General features: G+C 43.4%; 1 protein-coding gene across 2 annotated transcripts in view; it reads left to right on the top strand.

The window, feature by feature from the left end:
* Nucleotides 1–8: 8 nt before the first annotated feature.
* CLIP1 (CAP-Gly domain containing linker protein 1) overlaps nt 9–18,080 on the top strand; it is an 89,339-nt gene continuing 71,267 nt past the window's right edge. The window contains exon 1 of one of the 2 annotated variants that reach the window (XM_054712808.1): nt 9–82. The gene's annotated coding sequence lies outside the window, so the exon portion shown is untranslated. The remainder of the gene's footprint in view (nt 83–18,080) is intronic. The other variant, XM_054712809.1, reaches the window with a different exon arrangement.

Raw genomic sequence — 18,080 nt, 5'->3', positions numbered from 1 at the left:
AGGCGGCGGCGGCGGCTGCTGCGGCGGCGGCTGCTGAGGTGCAGGTGGCGGCGACTGGCGGCGAGAGAGGCGGCGGCCGGCGGTGAGTGGGGCCCTGTTCCTTCCCCGGCCCTCCTCCCCTCGCCCCGCCGGCCGTGCGGGGCCCGCGCCGGGCCCGTCCCGCGTCCGTGAGGGGCCCGGGTCCGCGCGCCGAGCCGCCCCCCCGGGGGCCCGGGAGCTCCGAGGGTGGGGATGGCCCTGGAGGCCCGCGGTCCCTGGGGTGCTTCCCGGGAGCGCGGGGACCGAGGCCGGCCCTGGGGCGCCCAGTCCGCCTTCCTTCCTCCGCCGCCTCAAGATGGAGCTGGGACTCCGTGCCCTGCGCCGCCCCGGGCGACCCTCTCCCCTGCGCGCGGCCCTGGGGGGTCGGGGCCCGGCCGGACCTGTTGCCCCCCGGGCGCCGCCCCCGCCGGGTCGCCCGAGCCTTCCTCAGCCCTGGGCCCAGGTGCCCGCGGGCCGGGACGGAGGGCACCGTGGCCCTGGCCTCCGGGGCGGGCGCCGGCCGGCGGGAGAGCCCGGCCTGGCCGGCGGTGGCCTTTGCCCCCGTCACCCCCGTCACCCCCGTCACCCCCCCCCCCCCCCCCGAGTGGGACTGTGATTCCGGGGGAAGGTGGAGGAGGAGAGCGGACCGGGGTCTCTGGAATCGCACCGCTGCTCCGTCCTCCCGAGCCCTCTGCCCGGGCAGCGGATTGGCCCGGGAGACGGATGACACTTGTTTAGAGGTTATTTCAAAAGCGGAGCCTCCATTCCCCCTCCCGGGCTTCAGACACCGGGTTTGGGTTTGGGGGTAAATCCTGAACTCGGCTGTGGCTCCACTTCGTGTGGCTTTTCCATCTGGCAGGGCCGGGGGGGGGGGGGGGGGTGCAGGGGGCCCGAGCGCCACCCCCTCATCCCGTCACGGCCCCACCTCTGGGGCATGGAGAAATGACACGTTGAATCTGCAGTCCTTGGAGAGGTCTGTTTTTAGCAAAACTTGGGCACCAATTACCGTATTTAAAAAAAGGAGGGTGGAGAAAATCCTGCCATTTTATTTTTATTTTTATTTTTTTGATTCAGCAGCCTTGCCTTCCTGTTTTAGGTTAGGACAGTGTCTGGCCGGTGAGAGGTCAGTAAGGGGTCCTGTTGCTGCGGCTGTGACAGGTGGTGATTCTGGTTGGTGTTGTTGCCCTTTTATTATTATTGTTGCTGTTACTTAGAGTGTCCACAAGTCCAGACACCAAAGTCTTTGACTTTGGCTTTTTTAAAAAAAAATTTTTTCAATTACAGTTGACATTCAGGATCACAGTGTTTGACTTTGGCTTTAATGATAACCTCTTGCAAGACTCCTCAGGTATATTTGCTCCCAGCCTTGGGGCATTTTACCCTCTGAAAATAATAATTACGTTTATTGAGGGCTTCTTGGGGTTAGGCTCTGGGCAAGTCTTTTGTATGTTTTATCTCAATCAATCTAACCCGATGAGGGTGCTCTGTATCGCTATCCCCATTTTAAGGAGGAGGCTTAGAAAGGTTAATTACCTTGGCCGGGTGCACACAGCTAATAAGTAGCTAATAAGTGGTGGTGTCGGGATTTGAGCTCAGGTGTCCCGACTGCAGGTGCTTAATAATTAAATTAGTGAATCTCTAGCAAGGAGCCAGTCTAGCCTTAAGTAACTCAAAGAAATGGGTGATTGCTTGGCTAAGGGCTGGTGCTGAATTTTTAAGGTTCAGAGAAAAAAGTGCATCTTAGGTTTCCCACTAGACGTGGTTCAAAGGAGTAAAAAAAAAAAAAAAAAAAAAAAACCCACAAGAAGAAAACTGGGTGGAAACCTGCAGGTATTCCTTCTGAAGATAAAGATCACAACCTTCTCTGCTTTTTAAATAATTGCTTAAGCTCCTACCTGTGCCTAAGTACAACATAAGCTGAACTGGTTTCTGTTCTTTATAAGTTTAGAATTTGGTGCCCTTGTTTATAGTTAAAATTTATTTTTTTTACCCAGTGTCTGATACTGAGTCTGTTGCATCCCATGTGACCCATAAATGCATGTGAACTTAACTTCAGTCATGTCTGACTCTTGCTTTTTAAGTATTGTCTCTGCTGGTATTTCTAAGCTTAATGGATGGAGTGTAAGAGATGAATTGGTCCTCTTGTACTCCAGACATCTTTGAATTCATCACATGTTGGCTGCCTGAAGTTCTTCATTTGCAGATAAAGTTCTGGTCTTCCGTGTGTGTGTGTGTGTGTGTGTGTGTGTGTGTGTGTACGCGTGTGTGTGTGGTCCTTGCCTTGTGTAAGGTCCTTGCCACCATGTATATTTCACTTCATAGTATCCTCTGCAGGATTCTGAAGCGTCCCATGTGTTCAGTAAGTCCCATGTGTTCAGCAAATATTTGTTATTTAGTTAATTGAAAATATGAAATCCATAAGTTTCAAGACTGGTTTTATAGAAGTCAAAGCTAAAGAGAAAAAAACATACCCAGAAGGTGGTGGTGTAAAATCACAGAAAAATGGCTTAATATCTATTAACATTCAAAGAAAATCTTATCTGTGCAGTGTTAGCTAAAGGTAACTTCATAACCTCACTGCATATAGCGTCCCATTTTATCCAAATTACCAGCTTCTTTAAACCCTTCCTTGTACAGGAGAGATGGGAGGTAGAGTATCTTTCTCTCTATGATAAAAGAATGGACAGTGTTATTCCTTGCAAGCCTGTTGTTCTTTATAGTATTTTTGAAGTGCTGTGGCATTCTCCCCAAAGGCAGCTCGAGGGGCTAAGGTTTACCTGTCTGTGCGCTGTAATTAATTCTCTTCCTCAACAGATTTTTACTGAGCACCTACTGTGCCAGATGCCGCCCTGGGAACTGGTGATACAGCAGTGAATAAAACGGACAGAAATCCCTGTTCTCTTTGAACTCCCCCTTCAAGGAGGGGAGGCAGACAATAACCATATTAGTAAAATTTACAGTGGTGATACATGGTGAGAAAAAAACAGGGAGGGGGGAATATTAAGTTTTGGGGAGAAAAATTAGGGTAATAGAAGTTTTAGGTAGGGTGGTGGAAGGAGACATTGTTGAGAATGTGACTTTTGAGTAGAAATCTGTAGGAAGTGAGGAATATAGACCCAAGAGGGAAGAGCATACTACGAAGAGGGAACAGCAAGTGCAGAGGTCCTGAGGTGGAGGCTTGGGAGGGGGGCAGATAACTTAACATCATATTGGTTGTAGTTCTAAATATGTATTTATTAATATAGTGAAAGGTACAGAATCATGCCATGATTTTGATGAAGAAAGAGTTAAAGATAGGAAAACTGAGGCTCAAAGAATTTTACTAACTTCCTAAAAGGCCATATAGCCAAGTGAATACAGAGCTAGAAATCGAACTCGAGTTTATGTTATGCGAAGCAATGCACAGAATATGTTGGCAGTGGAATCTTCAGATCTTCGGTACTTGATGTTCAGACTTGCTTTGGGTGTATACTTTCTCCTATTTGTGTGCAGGAGCTTTGCTCTACCCTGGGAGGCCTTGTAACTGGTATTTGCACATACAGCTTTTCCCCGGAATTGTGCTCCTGGCTACCAAGTCTTCCTTTTTCAGTCTCAAAAGTTTCTTGGTTCAAAACTTATGTGTAATATAAACCTTCATGTTGGTCTCCTAAACATTTTTTAATATATATTTTTATTGATTTCAGAGAGGAAGGGAGAAGGAGAGAGAGAGAGATATAGAAACAACAATGATGAGAGAGAACCATAGATTGGCTGCCTCCTGCATGCCCCCACTGGGGATCGAGCCTGCAACCCGGGCATGAGCCCTTGACTAGAAATGAACCCAGGACCCTTCAGTCCACAGGCCAACACTATCCACCGAGCCAAACTGGCTAGGGAGGTCTCCTAAATCTTAATTGCAAAGCAGTGGCAGGATCACCCTGGATATGAATCTTTTTAAAAGATTTTTATTTAGGGAGGCTTTAAGTTATTATAGCATCTTATATATTTTTAATATGTGTATGTTTCCCATGTAGATAGAACTCGAAGAATCCATATGCTTTAAATCAGCATTTGAGCTACAATGCACTTTTAAGGGAAACCATATTGACTGATGGTACTACACAAGAATTTCAAGAGTGACCTCTTCAGATTCCAATCAGGTCAACAGAAAAGGGCCCCCCCCCCCTTTTTTTTTTTTTTTTGATAGGTTTGGCAGACTTAACCAACCTTGAATTTGGCTAGGACATCTGGGTTAATATCCTGGCCCTGGCACTAAGTACCAAGGAATCTTGGCCATAATTAGTAAATAACTTTTTTTTTTTTTTTTCAATCTCCATCTGGCAGCTCCAGAAGGACAGATTCCACTCACACTAACTCAATGGGTGGGTCCGTCTTTTGACTCTGTTATTGTGGTTCAGCAACAAAATCTTGCAAGTTTTCTTTGCAGCATGTTAGGAAAGAGGAAGTAGTCCTGTTACAGGATCCCTGTTGGGAACCTTCTCTGGATCATATGGTAATTCTTTTTAATTTTTTGAGGAACTGCCATGCTGTTTTCCACAGTGACTGTATCATTTTATATTCCCACCAACAGTGTACAAGGGTTCCACTTTCTCAATATCCCCTGCCAACACTATTTTCTTCCTTCTTTTTTATTTTATTTTTTAATTGCAGTTATCCTAATGGTTGTGAGCTGGTATTCTTAGTGTAGTTTTTACTTACATTTTTAAAAAAAATGATTAATGATGTTGAGCATCTTTTCATGTGCTTATTGGGCATTTATATAGGTTTGGAAAAAATGCCCATTTAAGTCTTTTGTCCAGTTTGAATCTGGTTGTTTTGTTGTTGTTGAGTTTATCCATTCTCTTTTATTTTGTAAAATATATTTTTATTGATTTCATAGAGAAAGGGAGAGATGAGAGGGATAGAAACATCAATAATGAGTGAGAATCATTGATTGGCTGGCCTCCTGCATGCCCCCTGCTGGGGATTGAGCCCTGCAACCGGGCATGTGCCCTTGACCAGAATTGAAACCGGGACCCTTCAGTCCACAGGCTGACTCTCTATCCACTGAGCCAAACCGGCTAGGGCGAGGGCATATTTTAAACGAACAGTTGTCACTGAAGAACTTGTAATTTATGAGAAGTTAAATATTCAGCATGGAAAAACAACTCACGCTCCTCATGTCAGAACTTGTGCCTTGCCAGATTTCAGGCCCTTTAGTATGTTTGTCAATTTTATTTTCCACAGCTTAATGACAGAGGTGTGTGTGTGGGGTGTCTTTCTAAGGTAGAACCTGCTGTGTGTCTGTGTAGATTACCCAACAGCTAAAAAATAACCAACAATGAAGATGGGTGTTAAGATACAAATGAAAACAATTTCTTTTTGTTGTTTTTTTTTTTTGTTAATCCTTACCTGAGGATATTTTTTTCCATCAATTTTTAGAGAGAGTGGAAGGAAGGGGGAGAGAAAGAGAAAGAGAAACATCGATGGGAGAGAGACACATCGATTGCCTTCTGCATGTGCCCCAACTGGGGCCTGGGATCAAGTCTGCAACCAAGGTACCTGCCCCTGACGGGGATTGAACCCGGGACCCTTCGGTCCCAGGGCTGACACTCTATCCACTGAGCCAAACTGGCCGGGGCCAAATGAAACCGATTTCTAGTTTCCATTTACAGTGTGTAGGGTGGTTGTGTAGAAAACTATCGTAGGGATTTGTGAGTAAATTTAGTAGAGCGTTATCTTCTCTTGAAATAGCCAAGCATCCTTCAGTAGGTATTGTGAAAATAGAAATGTGGGTATTTTTTTCTGTTGGCTCTAAAGACCAATAATCCTCGGGTGGAGGTGCCTCAATAAATGTACATCACTCAGAGGGGGAAAAAGTACATCCCTGAGGGAGGGGGTGGGGACGGGGCCTGTAGCAACTCTTAAATTTGCTCATTTGCAAAGTGAAAATAAGAATGCTTTTATAAAGAGAAAAGAACCAACACGGAAGTAATTGGTTCTTGTGTGAGTTTTCTTTGTGCCCCTTTCTTGCTCAGAACAAACAGTTGGGATGTGTTTGCTTTTAGTGTGGGCAGATCAGAAACTTTTACTCATCAGCATACTTTATGTAGGTCAGGAGTCTTTCATTTGGAGGTTGGGGTTTAAGTCCTAGGCTGTTTTAAGTAACTGCGACCCTAACAAGTGATTTCACTGTACATCTATATCTATTTAATCGAACCTCCGACCCTTCAGTCCGTGGACTGGCTAGGGTATGATTTCACTTTTTAGAAGCGTTTTCCTCAGTGGTAAAATGAGGAAGTTGAACTAGATTGCCAAGGTCTCTTCTGAGTCTAAAATTCCATGATGCTATATTAAGCACATTTGCTCCTTTTTATACATTAGTATAATTGGCTGCTATCGACCTATTAAGTTCTTCTGGGAGATACTAACCAGGCTTAGTCACTTCAGTCCCTTTTAAGATCCATCTTAAGCTGGTGGTAGTAGAGTTACAAAGCCAACTAGGTTTTGTAGAAACTTGTGTAAATGAGCAAAATAGCTCTAATTATTCAGCTTTTCATGGCTCCTCCCTATCCCTTTTTCAGTTCTTTTGTAGATGGAAGATCTTTAGGAGGATGCTTTTATATATATATTTATATTTTTTTTTAAATTATTATTAAAAAAATATATTTTATTGATTTCAGAGAGGAAGGGAGAGGGAAGAGAGATAGAAATATCAGTGATGGGAGAGAATCACTGATTGGCCACCTCCTGCACGCCCCCCACTGGGGATTGGGCCTGCAACTCGTGTGCACGTGCCCCTGACCAGGAATCGAATCTGGGACCCTTTAGTCTGTTCTATCCACTGAGCCAAACCAGCCAGGGCTGGTTTGCTTGTTTTTTGCATAGATCTACGTAGCAGGAATAGAAAATAACTCTTCACTCAGACTGGGCTGTATGAAGATGTTCCTGGTTGCAGGCAGTTTGCACCATGGCACAGAGTTCCAAAGACTTGTCTAATGCTCCAGTTCGCTTTGCCTCCACTGGGTTTCTGCCCCCTCCTCCTCCTTTTTAAAAGTGCTGTGGACTTTGAAACTCGGGGTACAGCTTGCATTCTATATATTATGTCATACACACTCTAAATTTTAAAAATGTAATTTTCAAGCACCAAAGTAATTTTTCAAAGGGTTAGGTCTATTTATACCCTGTTCTGACTTCATTCAGCAAACATCCTAAACTTGAGTCTTTATTTACTTACAATTTTTATTTCTGAGCCTGGCCAGCGTGGCTCAGTGGTTGAGTGTCAATCTATGAACCAGGAGGTCACAGTTCAATTCCTGGTCAGGGCACATGCCCTGGTTGTGGGCTTAATCCCCAGTGTGGAGTGTGCAGGAGGCAACCAATCAATGATTCTCATCATTGATGTTTCTATCTCTCTCTCCCTCTCCCTTCCTCTCTGAAATAAAAAATATATACATTTAAAAAATTTTAACTTCTGACTTTGATAGAAAGATGTGGTAAAGCTTTCTCGGTATCTTATTGTATGATATTCTCAAATCAGCCCTTAAGGTTGGTAGGCCGATTTCATAAATTGCTTTGTAAGTTAGAAATTGGAAATACCACTTCTTGTAAACACCATTTGAATTAAGGAGCCAATTAATTTTCTGCCCTTACTGGCTTGTGTCAGTCCTTTAGTGTCTAAAATGGGCTTTTACGTTGTTCTTTGTAAACAGCGACTGCACTCTTTGCTTATCTTTCATCTTTTGTGCTTTATCCTTGCTGGAGAATGCAGTTTGTGTTTTTTAATTGTTCAGTTGATTTTAAAGCTGTTTGAGTCTGGCCTACTTAAGAACTTGTATCCTATATTGTGGATGCAATAAATACTTACATATGTAGATAAATATCGGTGGAAATAGATCTTAGTGGTGCTTTAGAACAATGAGGTGACAGAAGGCTAAGGCAGAGCTGGGGTTCTGCTTCCTGGAGTCTCCCTGACATTTTTTGGAGGGCGTTTCAGTGAGTGCTTTTCTTCTGAGTCCAGAGTGATGACAGCAGTAGGGCCTGGATAGATGTGAGCGAACGCTTGGCAGGTTCCCAGGGGTGGAAACCTTTGAGGAAATACCGGTGTTTATGAATATTCTTGACAATGGAATTAAAAAAGGATAGTTTGCACGGCTTTAATATTCAATAAGCCCTGGTTCAGTAATGCACCATTGGAAAGGCACACAGATCTGAAATTAATAAGGGATGGCCCCTTGTACGGGAGGACGGTGAGGGCCATGTTTTTGAAGAATAGACGCATGGCTCTTTGGAGTTAGTGTAAGTAAATCCTGTAAAACACGGGAATAAACTTGACGGAGAGATGTGGACCTGAATGGAAGTATTGACAAGTGGTGCCATAGTTCAGTTGGTTTGGTGTCTTTTTACATTTTACCTGTTTCTCTCAGGTCTTCTTTTCCCTTCCTTGAACTGATTTTATTATTTTGTGTCATGCTTTATAATGGCTGGTGAAATGTGTCCATTTAAGCAGTACAACAATATAAGTTATTACCAAGCTTGTGGATTAGCTGTAAGTTTATCAAAGGCCGTGCAGAATAACTTGAAGGAACAGTGAGAAAGGCCTCAGGCAACTTTTACTCCTTGGAGGTTCTGTTTCTTTAGCCAGGTGGTCCTTGGAGAATGCTGGTGCTTTTCAAGCTACACTAAAGATGCTGCCTTGCCTTAGCCCCGTGGTCGGCAAACTGCGGCTCGCGAGCCACATGCGGCTCTTTGGCCCCTTGAGTGTGGCTCTTCCACAAAATACCACGGCCTGGGCGAGTGTATTTTGAAGAAGTGGCGTTAGAAGAAGTTTAAGTTTAAAAAATTTGGCTCTCAACAGAAATTTCAATCATCATACTATTGATATTTGGCTCTGTTGACTAATGAGTTTGCCGACCACTGCCCTAGCTAGTTTGGCTCAGTGGATAGAGCGTCGACCTTCGCACTGAAGGGTCCGGGTTTGATTCCTTGTCAAGGGCACATGCCTGGGTTGTGTGCTTGGTCAGACGTGCAGGAGGCAGCCAGTCAATGATTCCCTCTCATCATTGATGTTTCTATCTCTCTCTCCTTTTCCTTCCTCTCTGAAATCAATTAAAAAAAACCACCGCCAACAATAAAACCCCACCACTATTTCCAGATGCTCTGGCCTCCTGAACATATTTGCTCCACCCTTTTAGGCATACCCCTTGGAAGGACAGTCAGCTCTCTGGAAGATGGACTCTCTGTCTCTTTCCACTTGGAAAATTGCTCTCGTTCACTTTCTATGTACTAGTATGTTTATTTCTGACCGGCTAGACCTTTTTCCCTGGCTCATCTTTTCTTTTTTTTTTGCAGAGAGGAAGAGAGAGGGATAGAGAGAGGGATAGAGAGTTAGAAACATGGATGAGAGAGAAACATCCATCAGCTGCCTCTTGCACGCCCCCCACTGGGGATGTGCCCGCAACCAAGGTACATGCCCTTGACCGGGAATCGAACCTGGGACCCTTCAGTCCGCAGGCCGACGCTCTATCCACTGAGCCACACCGGTCAGGGCTCATCTTTTCATTATTCCCCAGTCTCGGAATGCACTGCTGGAGATGGTGGGATAAAGACATTTGTAGTTTGCCCTTCTGTCGTCATAATCACCAGCCTTAGTAGACTCACCTAGATTTTTAATATATATTGATTTCAGAGAGGAAGGGAGAGGGAGAGAGAGAAACATCAATGATGAGTGAGAATCATTGATCAGTTGCCTCCTGCATGCTCCCCACTGGGGATGGAGCCCACAACCAGGGCATGTGCCCTGAACCTCCTGGTTCATAGGTCAGTGCTCAGCAACCACTGAGCCATGTCGGCCAGGCCCATGTGTAAGATTTTAATGTTACCCTTTAAACCAGGGATGGGGAATGTCCGGCCCATATGGCATATAAGGCCCTCAAAATCATTTGGTCTGGCCCTGCCAAGGCATTAGGGACGAGTTAACTATATGTTTGACCAAATATAGCAGGCTAATTTTTAAGTTGATAATTTTATATGTCCCTCGAATGATGTTATAAATATCCAAATGGCCCTTGGCAGAAAAAAGGTTCCCCACCCCTGCTTTAAACCAACCACTTTACTTGCTGCTGAAAACAAATGGCTCCAGTCCCCGCGCTCTCCCCGCCCTCCGTCTTGCTCTTCTCTCTAGTTTATCTCACTTGTTACAACACTCATTTGGAGCAATGGTCCTTCTGTGGCCCATGCCCTAAACTGTGCTTGGTGACATCACACACATTTTCTCTATGTTCAGGGGCAAGCTTCTGAGGCCAGAACGATGATGAATGATGACCTTAGGTGGCTGCATGTTGCTCTTGTCACCTTGACCAACCACTCATGTGCTTGTCAGATACTCTGTCCCGGAGGTGCTTCCCTCTCCATCCCCCGTGGAGTATTCTGTGTCTTTATTCAGACTAACTGTTTTCCCAGATGTTAAAACGTTGGGACAGTGCTCTTTCTTCCCTGGTCTTACATTTTATAGTCAAAGGCAATTCACCAAAGGTTTGGGGGAGGGGAGGGCGGCGGTATCTGGTTAGTAAGAAACGAATAACTTAAAAAAAATTAAAAAAACACACGAATAGCTGATACCAAAGTCATATCCTTTCTCTCTCTCTCCTGCAGTTTTCCCTCCAGTCCCCAAGCCTGTCTTTCCACATGCTCTTATCACGTGGGATTAGTTTCTTGCAATTGGAAAGACAGCAAAAGCTGCGCTGCTTCAGTAGAATTGTGCTCTCCCTCCCTTCTTTGTGCTTGAAATGCTGCCGCCTGCTCTATTGGCCTCACGTCTGCCAGTCTCTCTCAGGTTCCTTTCTTGTATCTTGAGACACACTTATTAAATTTTCATCTGTAACTCAATCTCCGCACTTTGCTTTGAGTTTTGTGTGGGCGTATTTTCAAACTCCTGGCGTTGAGCTGTCAGTTTTCCTGGGCCTTGTGCTATATAAGCAGGGCTTCTTCAGACGTATCCCATCAAATAGCCCTCTTACTGTAAATGCTATCTTTTCCTTTTTTCTCTTCAGAGCAGTGAAATTATTCACAGTTTTATATGCAAGGGTTTTTGTGCTCTTTTCCTCACTTACGTGTTGTAATGATGTAGGGAAGACAAATGTTGCCTACCCAGGGGGCTTTGGGGTATCTGATTGGTAAGTTTATCATCAATGCCAACCCGAGAGCTACTTTCTATGCTGCTTTAAACATGTATTCTAGACCTGCACTGCCCATTGCAGTAGCCACCAGCCAGCCACGTGTGGCTGTGGAGCATGTGAAATGTGGCAAGTCCAAGTTGAGATGTGCTCCAAGTATAAAGTACACCAGGGATTTCAGTGACCTCGTATGAGAAAAAGAATGTGAAGTAGCTCATTAGTAATTTTCATATTGATTACATTTGAAGTGATATTTTGGATATATTGGATTAAATAAAATGTTATTCACTTCAGCTGTTTCTTTCTAATGTTTTAAAGCCTGGTTAGTAGCAAATTCTAAATTACACATTTGCCTCGCATTATATTTCCATTAGACCGAGCTCTTCTATGAGAGTATAAGTAGTGTCAGGAAAGGTAATGATATATTTGCGACTTACAGCTCTTGCATACCACTCACTGGAGGTGGTAATTGAGCAGTTTGCCTATAGCTGCATTGGCCTACTTTCAAAAGGAGACTCCAGGGTCTGGAAATCCTCTAATGCTGTCACGTTCATCGAATGCTTAGAGGGTGAGTTCCAGTTACTTGATGCTCTAGTTTGAAATAGCAGTGGTGCATCATTTGACAGGTTCTTGTTCTGATACTGAGTCAGTTCAGAACTTTTTAGAACTCTTGGTGTGTACCAGATACTTTTCTAGGTCCTTTGGACGCAAAGAGAAATCTCATCCCTGACCACGAGGGACTTAGTCACAGCATGGTATGCAAACAAGACGGGAGTGAGTATGATTCATTGTTCAATAATAGAAGACTGCACAGTGGCTAGGGGAGTCCAGAGGAGGAGATGATGGGGCAGGAAGTGTAGTCAGGAAAGACCCTGTGAGGAGATGCCACTACTTGTATTCTTTTAGAGTCCATTCCTGAGAAAGTAAACAAAGGATATGCGCTTTGGATGTAGAAACAGTCCATTCGCCGACCTGGCATAATGATGCACTCCCATCTCTGGACAGTAAGCTCAGTTCAGCTAGGGTATGAGATGTGTTTAAATTGGTCCCCCTGCAGGCCTATCAGCTATCAATTAGGTTTTGATAGTCGTCTATGAAGTTAAAACCTTTCGTGTTGTACTTAGAAATCAATTGAAGAAAGCATGTAAATGCTCTTCAGGTTTGTTCCTTCAGTCTTTTCTGAATATGCAGAAATATGCATGTGAATGGAACTGAAAGGAGGGAAAAAATCGAATAACTTTGCCTTTTCTGGTGGAAACGCAAGTCAGTTTGGAAAGCTACCAGAATGTTGTGTAATGTTTTCAGTGGCTGAAGCAGACGCGCTCAGGTTTCATTGCTGCGTCTCCGTGTGTTGGGGGTGGGGGACAGCAAGTGACACAGCATACAACAGACACTTACATAACCATGACTTCAGGGGACAGGAGCAGGCTGTGAATGAACCTCCCAAACTCGGGAATATGATATCAGAACACAGCCTTTGAATTTCTCTCTTGCTTGGCTTGAAAATCAGCTTCAGAAACCTCTTTCTCTCAAACTAGACTTCCGTTACCCTCAGAACTTCTTTCCCTTTCCCTCCGGCTATCAAGCTCATGGACATATAGCATGTTAGAATTAGAAGGGGGTTCAGACGCCTCAGAGTGCAGTTGTTTACAGGTAAGTCTCTTAGCCTGCCTGCTGCTGGATTTCCTCGGGGTCCCTCCACTGTAGCAACAGCCCTGTTCCTGGAGGCCCAGTGTGAAACTCCTTCATTGCCAATTCTTCGACTCTCCCTTGCCTCCCAACAGAATTTCCGGATGTAGTAAATAAAGGAGTCTGTTTGTTTTGCTGATGGGACAAAGTGGACTCTGAGGGGATTGAGGTGGAGTGTGGAGATGTGATTTGCCTCGGATCATGCAGTGGAGAGTGCCAGGTGATGTGGAAGCTGATCTTATCAGATTTGGTTCGTTCTGCACGGATGGCAGAGGATTCTGCTTACCGGCTGCCGCATTTATCGCCTCCCTTTCACTTTTGAATCCTTGCCCTTCCACTTGAGTTTTGATTTGAAATCCAAAACAGTGGAACCACAAAAGGATGGAGTTGGAAATGGATCTTATCTGATCAGTATCCTCAGGTTGTAGATGAGAATATCGAGGTCCGGGAAGGGGTTGTGTACTTGTTTGAGGTCATCCAGCTGGTACAGAATCCTCGTGTTCATTTCCTAGTCTAACTTGCTCTCTTATACATTTGTGTTTTTTAAGCCACACATTTTTTTAAATGGTTAGAGTAAAAAACAAATAAAAAACGCTTAAGCATTATGGGGAATACTATTCCTTTTTGTTTGACCATAATTTACATGATGCTTGTTTTGGGGAACTGCTTGTTTTGAGGAACCTCTTATTTCTGTAAATTGCTTAAGCGTTTTTTAGGTTATGAGGGGTTGAGAAGGCAGTGTGGTTTGGATTTTACTAAATTACCTTTTACGATAAAATTTTTGTGTGAAAGATGTTAACATAGACAAAAGTAGAGGGAACAATGCCATCACCTAACTTGAATAGTGATCACTCATCACTAGTCTTCTTATGTAAGTTGTATTGGCTGTGGTACTTATTACTCGTGTAATTATGCTTTTTTTGCTATGAAGCATTTCTAGCTCAGGTGCTTATCCCAAAAGTTTCTTTGAGCACTTAGCCGAGATGATTGCAAAACTCCGAGCAAAGTTTTTATTATCTTTTTGCCACTGTATTAGGTAAGATAAGCTAGCTGCTGTGACAAATCCCACTAATTTTAGTGACTTACAGGTGAAAGTTTATTTTCAGTTTCAGAAAAGTCCAGGGTACATCTTTCCTGATGCGGGAATGGGGAGATGGGATTCAGGGATTCAGGCTTCTTCCACGTTATGACCCCACCGTCTTCAATCCACGCTTTTGGCATTGCCCAGCTTGTCTTCATCAGGCCAGCGAAAGGGCCTAGGGCCCGGGGGATTGCACGTGGGAAGATTTTGTGGCTGGGCCTGGAAGTGACGCACATTTCACACGCTCCTCCCATTTCATTGGCTAGAACTTAGTCACGTGGCCACACTGAGCCGCAAAGTGAGCAGGGAAATGTGGCCTGTTAGGAAAGATGGCTTGGTGAACAGCTTACCTACTGCGCATGCGTAACCACGCCTCATACTGGCCTTGTGCCGCATTTATGTTCCTACGTAGAAAGCTGCCCAGTAGGGCCCTGGCTGGTGTGGCTCAGTTGGTTGGGCATCTTCCTGTGCCCAGGTCAGGGCACATGCCCAGGTTACGGGGTCGACCCCTGGTAAGGGGCGTGCAGGAAGCAGCCTATGGACGTTTCACTTTAACTGCGATGTTTGTCTCTTTCCCCTCTTCTCTCTTTAAAAATCAATTAAAAAATACAAAAATCTTGAGAGAAAAAAAAAAAAGAAAAAAAGAAAGCAGTCCAGTAGAGTCTGCTTCCTAACTTCCTAGTTGAAGAAGCCATTTTATTGTTGCTCAAAAATCAATTACTTTTTTCTGCTTATGAAATTATACCTATTTACTAGATAAAATTTGAGAAGCCCAAGAAAACACAAAGATGATATAAAAACTAACAGTAATCCCAGCACCTGGCGATAATTATTATTAATCCTCTATTATATTTCCTTCTGATTTCAGAATTTTTAACTACTTAGAAATATTAATAAAATTTCACTAATTCTTATTTTATGCTGGCTTGCAAATGCCACAACTAGAGAGGAGGGGAAAACAACAATAATAACATTGGCGATTTTGCCTTTTCTCAGCAAAGATGGACTATTGCAGAGCCATGGTGAGATCTGCACTTTTGGCATTTTTGAAATGAACTTCTTGCTTACACATCATAATCCTCACCCTTAGCAAATAGTAAACATTGAGGCTGGTAAAATTTGTGGTATATTAGAATGGCAAGGCAGGGATAATACTTTAACTTTCTGACTACTTCCTACTCAGTTTTCAAACCTCTTAAATATAGCTTAATTTTCAAGGAGAGAATGCTAAGAAAAGGTGTTTCAAACTGAACCCAAATGAAAACTTGCAAACGTGAAAGATATAAAAACACATTCCTGGCAGTGAGCTGAGTTCTTAGGTGGATGTGCTTTTTTCTGCTTACCTGCACTGCTTTCCAGGCCAGCAGTGGGGAAAATGCTGCTGATCTGAGATGGGAGGATCATTTGTTGGGGGAGAAGGTACATTTCTTGAGTCATCAGCTCTAGATTCAGGGATACAGGGCCTTCTGGTTTTTCCTTAAAGTGCTGTGGTTGCAGCCTAGACCAGCATCAGAATTCCTGTTTGTGAGGTCAGCATCATGACCTCACAGCCAGGGTTGCACAAAATGTTTGCCCAGCTTCTGGCAGGATGTGAGCTGAGGCCTGGCCCGATTCTCCAGACACCATGAGGTACCGCTTTGTCCCATATTGCCAGATTTGTGTTGACTTTTCTGTGACTTCCTATAGATAAAAAGCAAAGACATTGATGTTAGGCCCTCCATAGTTTACTGAAAAAGATTGTATAATGAAAATCACTGTTTTAAAACATCCTCTGGCAGGACATTAAAAAACAGAAAACTCACCAGCAGCGCAAAGGTATTTTACTGTGTGAATGAGTATGTGGTTAACCATTTGCTGTGGCAATGGCATTGCTATTGCCAATAACCATGGCTCTATTTGCTATGAAACTTGCTATCAGTTTTCCTGTTCCCTGCAAATAAACGTAACATTTTTTGTTCAGTGCAAACACATCTATAGCACCAGGCAAGTAAACATGTGAAATGATGAGACTTGGTTATCAGTGGTACCAATTATTTGTGAAACAGATACCTAAATTCACATGCATCACAATTGAGAGTTACCCCCTTTTGCTTTTAATATATATATTGCTTTGCTCTTTGTACCAGTTTTAGTTGGAGTTGGAAGAAAAGGTGTTGGTTTATACACATACCCAAAACCTATTCTCTGAGGGTTAATACATATACTTTTCTTAAGGATTGTACAAGCACTTAATTAATTATCTACTCCCACCCTTTATTTAAGTAGATATTGGACCCCGGGGTGCTTGGATACTTCCCAATTTGATTCTGTGAGTTTAAGTTGGGAGACTATGTGCCCCCTCCCCATTTTTTTGTTTTGTTACCTCTTTTTCTCCTTGCATATAGCATGTCAATATTAAAGAGACTCAACATCCCATTTTTTGAGCATCGTCCTCTGTGTTCCCTATCCCGCCCCCCTCTGTAACAGTCACATGTCCCAATTTTCTTAAACCTATAAGACCTATAGTCTTAAAATATTTACTCTCTTTGAGACGAGGAGCCCTTTATGGATTCAGTAGGTGTGTTCCCTTTCAAATGCATCTCTAACTGGGTTGTCTATAACAAAGCTCTTTATTTTTTATTTTTTAAAATATATTTTATTGATTTTTTTACAGAGAGGAAGGAAGAGGGATAGAGAGCTAGAAACATCGATGAGAGAGAAACATCGACCAGCTGCCTCCTGCACACCCCGCACTGGGGATGTGCCCGCAACCAATGTACATGCCCTTGACCGGAATCGAACCTGGGACCTTTCAGTCCGCAGACCGACGCTCTATCCACTGAGCCAAACCGGTTTCGGCAATAACAAAGCTCTTTAGAAATGAGCCATCCCGTCCACAGAGGTTGTAGAAACGAAATTGCTGGTTTAATAGTAACGCCTAGTTACAGGGACAGTATGTAACTGCTTTAGATCAGTTTTCATTATTAAAAATGATTCTGTGCTTTTAGCATTTATTCTTATACAGGAAGAATGGAGCTGAATCTTTAACTTTTGAATTTCTATTCCCTTTGCAAGATCTCTTTCATGAAAGGGTATAATTTCATAAGCAGGAAAAAAAATTAATGATTTTTTAAGCCACAATAAAATGGTTTCAACCAGGGTTATTGACGGTGTGTGAACGGTAGTGAGTGGTAGCAAAGGGGGCTGATCCCAGAGGCATCTTGAACCGACACTGTTCGTCTCCTGCGTCAGCTGGAACGGGAACCTCTCTGTGTGCCTTGCATCAAGTGTTAGGTGGCCCTAGCTTCACCTCCAAACTTGGGATTCATTCCTCAAGTCATGGGATTTTTTTCCCTCCCCCTCCTTCAGGGTCCTGGTAACTAACCCATTGTGTTTTTGTTTTGTTTTCTTTCACTACAAGTGAATTTATTCCTTATCTGGATATTATTAATATTCTTACCTTTATGAGGCATATTTGAAGTGATTGCTTATTAAAAGGAATAAGTGCAGTAAGCATATGTATTATGTCTTGAGAAGGCTATGGTCTTGAACTGTTATCCCCAACCTCTGAAAATTTGTTTAGAACAGAAGACAGATTTTTATGTGCGTTCCTATTCAAATAATGTGTTGTGAGAGAGGTTGTATCTGAGAGGAAAGCAGGGTGCTTGGACTCTTGGAAACAATAATAGCTAACAGTTGTGGTGTTTACTATGTTCTAGTATTGTTCTGATCACTTGAAATCTCCCCAGATGCTAGTATTTTCTAACATTTAACATGCTAGACACACGTGTACCAAACTTTGACTTCCTAGAGGGTAAGACACTTTTCTTGGGGGTGGGGGAGATGGGAGGAGAACAGTCCTGCTTTCTGGAATCTTAAGTTTGAGTAAAGCTGACATTCTCAAGACATATAAAAAGTATATTTCTTTTTTTGGAACTACCAAAGAGGATGGGTCTTCTAAGGTTACTTGCTTCTCTGAAATAAATTACCTTGCACTTTTAAATTTGTTATTTAGATCAGATATCAGAGTTAAATCACAAAGCAGGATATTATATCTAGTTCAAGATTTTTGCTTATTTCAGGCCTGGCTTTTTTTTTTTTTTTTTTTTGTCTCTTAAAATAAACCTGTACGTTACACAGAAATAAACAACACTGTTCGC

This window comes from Eptesicus fuscus, chromosome 23 (assembly GCF_027574615.1).
Source record: "Eptesicus fuscus isolate TK198812 chromosome 23, DD_ASM_mEF_20220401, whole genome shotgun sequence".
Taxonomy (NCBI): Eukaryota; Metazoa; Chordata; class Mammalia; order Chiroptera; family Vespertilionidae; genus Eptesicus; species Eptesicus fuscus.
Note: the sequence above shows the minus strand (reverse complement) of the source record. Positions and strands in the feature narration are given on the sequence as shown.